The sequence below is a fragment of the Belonocnema kinseyi genome, chromosome 2 (genome assembly GCF_010883055.1).
Source record: "Belonocnema kinseyi isolate 2016_QV_RU_SX_M_011 chromosome 2, B_treatae_v1, whole genome shotgun sequence".
In the NCBI taxonomy this organism is placed as follows: domain Eukaryota; kingdom Metazoa; phylum Arthropoda; class Insecta; order Hymenoptera; family Cynipidae; genus Belonocnema; species Belonocnema kinseyi.
This window is the reverse complement of record NC_046658.1, coordinates 27,420,204-27,428,293: the sequence shown is the minus strand read 5'-3', so window position 1 is coordinate 27,428,293 and position 8,090 is coordinate 27,420,204. Positions and strand designations below refer to the sequence as shown.

The 8,090-nt window shown below is 29.2% G+C and overlaps 1 protein-coding gene across 4 annotated transcripts in view; it reads right to left on the bottom strand.

Annotated features, from left to right (window-relative positions):
- LOC117166986 (extracellular sulfatase SULF-1 homolog) overlaps positions 1–8,090 on the bottom strand; it is a 554,052-nt gene that overhangs the window by 536,927 nt on the left and 9,035 nt on the right. For 2 of the 4 annotated variants that reach the window (XM_033351500.1, XM_033351502.1), the window contains exon 2: positions 4,930–5,047. The exons of the other annotated variants lie outside the window; for them this stretch is intronic. The gene's annotated coding sequence lies outside the window, so the exon portion shown is untranslated. The remainder of the gene's footprint in view (positions 1–4,929; positions 5,048–8,090) is intronic. 4 annotated transcript variants of the gene reach the window in all.

Here is an 8,090-nt window from a genome sequence, read left to right as displayed (position 1 = left end):
CCCCGCTGACCAAGCTCAGTGGCAGCAGCTCGACGGTGTGAGGGGAAGCCGCGTAGTGGGGGACGGTACACAGGTAGCTGGGGCGGAATTGACCATCGCCCTGGAGAGGGTAAGACGAGCAGGTACACCGCGATGAAATAGATACTGTCCTTTTCAAGGTCCTTTTAGTGGTCATTTTAAGAGTGGTGTGACGGTAATATAATGTTCCTTTTGTATTCGTCAAGTACCGGGCGGTCAGAGTTATTTACAGTAGTTGGCCGTCGCTAGTCCGACTCTCCCGTTTTAAATTTATCTTCAAATTATTAACACTTTTTTTAATTTAATGAATTTTCTCATTATAATAATTTATAATTATACCTTACATGCTAATATACCATTTTCTAATTGAATTCAAAAATTTGACTTTTTTGACGTATCTCATTCCATTTACGAGAAACGTCGTATTAGTTCCAATTTTAAGCATTTAAAAAAAAGTTAGATATCTGAAATCATCGAAACCCGTCGATTCCCAATTATTATGTTTTAGGCCGTTAACTATGAAATTTAAAAAAATCAACTTCTAAATTTTAATCCGAAAGCTTAACACAAAGGACCCTTGAGTGTCGGCTACTCTATTGATATAGCCTCTCTGCTTGTTATTTATGATCGAATTCTTATTTCAATTTCAGCCTCTCTGCTTTTTATTTATGATCGTATTTCTATTTCAATTTCGGAAAGGACATTTTAATACCTTTAAAACATTTAAAAGAACGGCAAATGTCCGACTCCCACTATGACCTGCTAAGGTTACCCCCACCATTGCATCCAGCGCGATACCCCTCGCTTGCTTTTTCTCGCCTGGGATTATATCTTCGAAGGTTGACGTACCTGTGATATTTAAGAATTGCCCGCAATAAAATTAAGCTGTTGTCCCTTTTGGTTCTATTTTAGAAATTTCGCATGGAGTTTATAACTCTAAAATTCGACGGTGCACCCGAATTGAGCCAGCAGTCAGTGTTTGACCTGAGCATCAAGGGCCCCATTTATTTCGAACCCGAATTGAGCCAAAACGGATCTCTTTTGTTTGCTGGATGCTAGCCTGACTAGACGGTCCAAAAGTGCTTTGAATAATGCTAGACAGTAGTAGTTTTTTCTTAAATTTTTCTTTGGTATAAAAGTTATCAACTTATTTCCAAAATCTCCCGATAATTTGAAAACGTTCAAGCATTAAAAAAATGGCGGTGTATTTTTCCAAAAAATCTAAAAGTCACCACAGGAGAGTTTTTCTTCATAAATAGAATTTTTGAATTTTTTTCGCAAAGAACGGTACTTTGCACATTTAGAAAAGAACTACTTCTACAAAAAGTTTTGTTACATATTTATAATATATTGTACCATTCACAAGAAGAATAAGAAATTCAATTTTCATAAACAAAAAATAGTTTAACCCGCATAAAACGAGTTTTCTACCAAGTTCTCGAATTTTTAAGTTGAAAGGAAGAATTTCGTACAAAAGCTGAATTTTTATCCAAAAAATAAACAGTTTCACCAAAAATCTTCATATTTTAATAATATTATTTAGCCCTGAAAATGAATTTTCTACCAATATGGACGAACTTTCAAAAATGTTTTTGCGGGAAATTCTTTTTTTTAGTTGATTTTTTTTTATTTTTTTGATTGAATAATTTTAGTTGAGGATTTAACTGCAGTTAAAACCACAACTAAAATTATGAATTTTCAATTTAAAAAAAAAAAATTATAAAGAAGTTCAACTTAGACCAAATACTTGGATTTTTAACCAAAAAGATTAATTTTATACTGAAAAAGACGCAATTGCCAACGAAATAGTTGGATGTTCAGACTATAAAAGATTACTTTCCATCCAAAAATTGCATTGTTCAGTTTTCATTATAAAAAATAATAATTTTCAATTTAAAAAGCGAATTTATTATAAAAAATTTAAATTACTTACTAAATAGTTGTAATTTTCAACCAAAAAGTCGTATTTGTCACAAAAGAGTTCAGGTTTTAACCCAAAAATATGAATTTTCAACTAAAAAGTTAAGTTTTTCAACTAAAAGTTCAATTTCTACGAAATGTTTATCCCAAATGTATAATTTATTCTAAAATATATTAAATTCTCATGATTAACAAGCGCAAAAAACTGTTTAAACAAATAATAATTATTTAAACAACTCAAAATTAGTGAAAAAGTACTAGAAAACTTTTCACTCATCGAATGAAAATAGTTTATGTTGGGAAAGTTCCAAACAATACCATGTTTAACATGAATTTGGCATAAAACTGCTATTTCGCATTTTTAAGAGCATTTCACGAGCACAATACAAGAGATTGAAGAGGAAAAAAAAAAGATGATTCGTAGCTTCATTTTCATACTTCTAATGGGCGGGGCAATTTTGGCTCAATTCAGGACCACCAAAAACTGGGGTGCACACGAACTCCGCTCGCGGTCAACCACCCTCCGAATACAAATCCTGAATTCCGCTCGGGTCAAAAGTAGGTAGTTTTGATGAGCACGAACTCCGCTCAAGGGGTTTAAAAATGCCCCTCCCATTAGAATACATTTCAAATAACGTTTCGCAAATTTGTCAGATTTTAAAATATTCTGTAACAACATGTTAGGTATTTTCATTTCAACCATCACCTAACTTCACTTCATCGGTAAAAGCTGAGGGGAAAACAATGGACCAAATGCATAGAATAAAACTTTATTCCTGTAATATCTTTGTAATTAATACTAATTATCCTCATTTTATTACGTCACTATATAGTTCTTAACATATTAAAACTATTTTTTTAACACTTATATGGAAAAAATTAAGTTTTACAAAGCTTATCGGGTGTTTAAAGTGAAAATAGTTAATTCATTTTTAAACAAAATTTTCATATTTTAATTATTAATTAAAATTATAAAGTATATAATTATTTATATAAGGCATGTCTATATACATTATTGTCTATAAAGAGACCGGTAAAAACGATTGACTCTACTGTCTCTCTCTTTTCCCTCTTTTTATTACTTTGTTCTATAATTATAATGAGCCGATCATACTGATGTTTGAAAACATATTTTTTGGAGTTTCGTGTTTAAAGGTTTCTTATAAATTCAATAAATAAAAGCACTAAACCATACAGTGCTGTCATCGTTTAAAGTTCGGATCTGTTTCAACTCTATTTATAAAAATGTATGCACAGTAGTTTCTGATCGTTCAGTGCAATGAAAAAGTTGAAAAAATAATGAAATATGATATTAGAAAATATCACCTGTTAAGTGTAGATGTCACTTACGTGCAGTAGATACAATTGTTAGGTTATGTTGCTATCAAACTAGCGCCAAGAACTGGAGCCATTTTGTTTAGTCTAACAAATGAACCAAAAAATAAGATCAAATTGACCTGAAGGGACAGACCATTATGATATCGAGAGTCAAATGATCGTTGCAGCAAAATGCTCTGCAACAAAATTGATCCTTTTTTTTCTGTGTGGTGCCGAGTAAAAATTAATCAAGTTAAGACATTGTTTAAGACATTTCGGCACACGATGGTGTCCCTCTTTAGTTAATTATTCAGACAATATATTTATACATATAGTTTAATAGTTAATAATGTGGTTAGCATGACAGTTGTTAGTTTTGAGAAACATATCTCTGGTTGACTTTTTTGGTATTCTAATTGATAAGCAATTCTTAGACATAATTTTTAATTTCTTTGGTATTAGTATTAACTAAAAATTGTAGTTATTAAAGAATGATTACAAAAAAATATTTTAATCTCTTATTATTACAGTTAAGTTATAATTACATGTGGTTATAACATAATCAATGTAAAATTCATTTAATATTAAAACAAATAATATTTATAGTGGTTTTCTGTAATAACTCTTCAGTAATTAATAAATAGAGAATCAACTAAAAAATAGGTCTCAATTCTTTATTTAAAATGTTTAAAAATATCAATTTTGCTTAATTATATGTATCCGTTCAACTTACTAAAATTATTTTTAATTTGTTGTGATCTTGTCAAAATGAAAAATGTTGCTTTGAAATCTTTTATGTTATGTTTCGAAACTTTAGGAAATCATTTGAAATCATAAATTATTTTTGAAAAGAGACAGATTTTTAACGAAACAGTTCAATTTTCAACAAAAAAGACTATCTTTCGACCAATTGCATTTTTGACCGAAAATACGACATTTTCCACCACAAAGTGTTAGAACTTTATATTTTATACGCGTAAATCTTCGAATTTTTATTTGCAGTCAAAAAGTTTTTCTTTTTCGACCTAGGATTTCTGTAAATTCGTGTAGATTCTTGCAGTTTTACTTTGTTTGTAAATTCTGATAGAAAATACAATAAAATACAATATACAGTAAAATACAAAAAAAAAAGTATTTCCAAAGGATTTCGATGTTTTTTATCGACCGTAAGGCTTCCAGGTATAAAGAGTCAGTGAACAAAAAATGTTTAAATAATTAACTATAGTCTTATCGATTAGTAAAGTATCATTACATAGAGTAATTTAAAATGTAGTTTTAGTTGATTTTGCTAAGAAAATAGAGTCTGTGCTTGGAAAAATGGTGAAGATGTGTGGCTGCCAAGTGCAGGCCATAGTTATCATTCCGTCATTGGCGCAATAATGGCAGCCGAGCTTCGGCAATATTTTTGCCGACTATGGGCCAATGTTGGGCCGTATGTGACTTCGCACTTGGGTCGAATACTATAAAAAGGAGTTGTTAAGAAGTTTCAAAAGAATGTAAAAAATGATAACAAATAAAAAACATTCTATAACATTTTTAACAAAATTTAGATTTTGAAACTGTTTAAACATATTGAACGGCTGAAAAAGAAGAAATAAATTTGACTAAAGTTCCTAGAAATATTAAAAATTAGTTTATATTTTAATTATAGCTTCTACTTAATTATATATTTACCTGTTTTAAACGGAATCTTTCAGCTTTATGTGTTTGAATTGTTTCACTTTGATCGTTAAAGATGTTGGCGAACCGGGAAATAGTTGAGAATTAAATGTTACTGATTAAAGTGGCCACTCTGAAAAATTAAAGCTTCAAATAAAAATTAAACACTTAAAATTTGTATTTTAGAGTGATAGAGTAAATAAAAGAATCCCGGTCATTGATTGAGATTCCGGTGATTTCCGGGGTTTTCCCGGCGATTTAATTAAAACCTCATTAGAATTTTAAGTGGAAAATATTATTAAAAACTTCGAGTTTCCAGCATTATTCTAAGATAATGTTGTTATAAATAATAAATTGATTAAATAATTATGTTTGTTGACATGATTTAATTATAACCTCATTAGAATTTGAAGTGGAAAATATTAGGAAAAAACTCCCGAGTTTCTAACATTATTCTAAGCTAATATTGTTATAAACAATGAATTGTTTAAACAATAATGTTTGCTAACTTGATTTAATTTTTAAAAATCAATGCCTTTTCGTAACTATTTGTAACTATTTTATTGAAAATAGAACTACTTTACGGAAAGCTTATATTTTGATTAAAAATGCAAATGACTTTTTGGTTGAAGATTCACTTGCTTTGAGTGAGGATTTAGCTTATTTATTAAAAATTGGTTCTTTTTTATTATATCCAACTGCTTTTAATTTGAATTAAGGATATTTTCTTGCTTAAAATATCAACTATTACATTTGTCGTTGAGAAGTTATCTTTTTTAGTTAAAAATTAAACTGCTTCTTTAAAAATTGAACTACTTTGTTGATTAATAAAAAAACAGTAAGATTTCACCATACTTCATCGTCTAACGTTATTATTAAATGGCAGAGTGAGGGGGGGGGGCAATGATACGGGATCCTAACAAGAGGAATTTTTAGCCAAAAATATAAATTATCATAAAATATCGTAAAATATAACCATTTCTAGTTTCAGACACAAATTAGATGAATAAATTTGAAATTTTAGAAATTCAAGTATAAGGAATCCGTTTCTTCCATTCAAATAGCTTGAGATTAAGTTGAATGTCTCGGTTAGTCACAAATGATACGCAGTGCTATTATTCATTCTTATTTTAATTTAGAAACAGATTTTTTTTACGTATAACTGCCCAAAATGCAATCAAATTTCACTTTTAAAACGTTAAAAATGGTAGACTTTGCGAAGTTTTTAATTTCCAGTTTAAAGGTCTTCGAAACATAATAAATTTAAATTCTAAGTTTTCCAAATTAGAGTAATATATAGAAATTCTATGAATGAGCATTGCGAATACAAAGGGATTATAAGTACAATGGATACTAATTTCAAAATCTCAGGTATACCCGCCTCTCATCCGACGCGAGACATATAACTAGGTAGAGGCAAGTGAGGGGTAGCAATGGTGGAGGTACACTTCAGCAGGTATCAGTGCGAGTCGGGCTATGACCAAAAGAACTACCTGGACCTTTGCATATATCTACCTGAGTGGCTGCGGAGAATTTCTCTGAGCTTCTCTGACCCTAGAGAATCTTTAGAATATACACAGAGAATTCTTACGGTAGGAAATTTTTTTTTTCATTGAAATAATCAAATGTTTATACAAAAAAACAACTTTTTTAATGTTTAACATGTTTAAAAATTCTTATTTAAATTTGAAATAACAATAATTAAAACAAAATATATTTCAGGGTAAGATATTTTGGTTGAAAATATACATAGTATTTTTTAAATTACAAACGTTTTTTCCGAAAAAAAGAAATGTTAATTGAAAAAATTCAAAAGAAACCTTGATATAAATTAATGCTGATTTGAATCCTGTAAAGTTTGTTTTGAAAATGTTATTAGGTTCGAAGAAAATTCAGGGAGAAATTTTTTTCCGTTTGAGACACACGTGTTATTTTATATTAATTTGTTTATACAATTTTTGCAAAATTATTTTAATTTTATATTTAAACAATAATTTTAAAAACTTTAAATATTAAACAAAAATTTATTTGATAAAAATATTTTCTTATCGTATTTTTAATAAATAAATAACATTGATAAAGAAACAATTTTAGTTGGGGAATTTTATTATTTGGGAATTTTAAAATTCGGTAATATTATAAACTGTTCGGGAAGTTTATTATTTTTTGAATTTTATTATTCGAGACAGAGAGTTTTACCGAGTCGGGAATTTTATTTTTCGGGATATTTCAGCCGTCCCTATAAATTTATAGAAGTACAGAAAATTTCCTCTAATTATAATTTCGTCGCTCGATCTGGTCAATTTTTTCTTGCAGTATTAATAAAAAAAAATTGTATGAAAATTTGTGAAATCACAAAGTTAAAGATAATTTCTATTGAAAATTTTAAAATTCGCTGTACATCCAATTTTTATTCTCGGGGCTTGGCAATTTTTTCCTAATGCATTTCAGTCACTGGTAAATGAAGGTGATTTTCTTTTTAAAAATAAGTTATTAAAATTTGAAAAAATTGGGTAGGCATTTTTGACATATAGGTATGTAAAAAAGATAAATCTCCGAAAATTTAAAAACTAATTTGAAAACTAATTTGAAAACTATTTATAATATTTTACGATACCAGTACAGTTTACACAACACTAATTGTATTTGCAAATTTTTAGGCCTTCAGTTTAAGAACTTGAATTTTAACGTTAAAATTTGCTTCATTTTCAGAATACAGGCTTATTGTTTGAATTTTCAGAATTTTCGTTATAAATTACAGGTTAGGTCAAAAATAACATTCTGGGATTCGAAATTGTTACGACGCGAAAAAGTTTAAATTTTAAAATACGAAAAATGTGACTATTCTTTCGAAAGTTATCCGATATACAGACAACCACAACAAGAATAAAAACGACGACGACGAGGCTGGAGAGACAGACAGACACCAACATAAAAACTTGTTTTTCTGACTCAAGGGGCCTCAAAACGTCGACTTTTCATCAAATTTGTGAGTCATTTTTCGCATAAAACTAATACCTTCTCATTATGGATGAGAATGTAATAAAATAATCATCGGGCCTTGAAAAAGTAACGTTTTCGTGCGAAAACGAAGTCCCCTGGAGGCTTTAGAAAAAATTTTCGAATTTTAATTTTCAAAAGATATATATGGATGTAAAATTTGATTGCGCATCTTT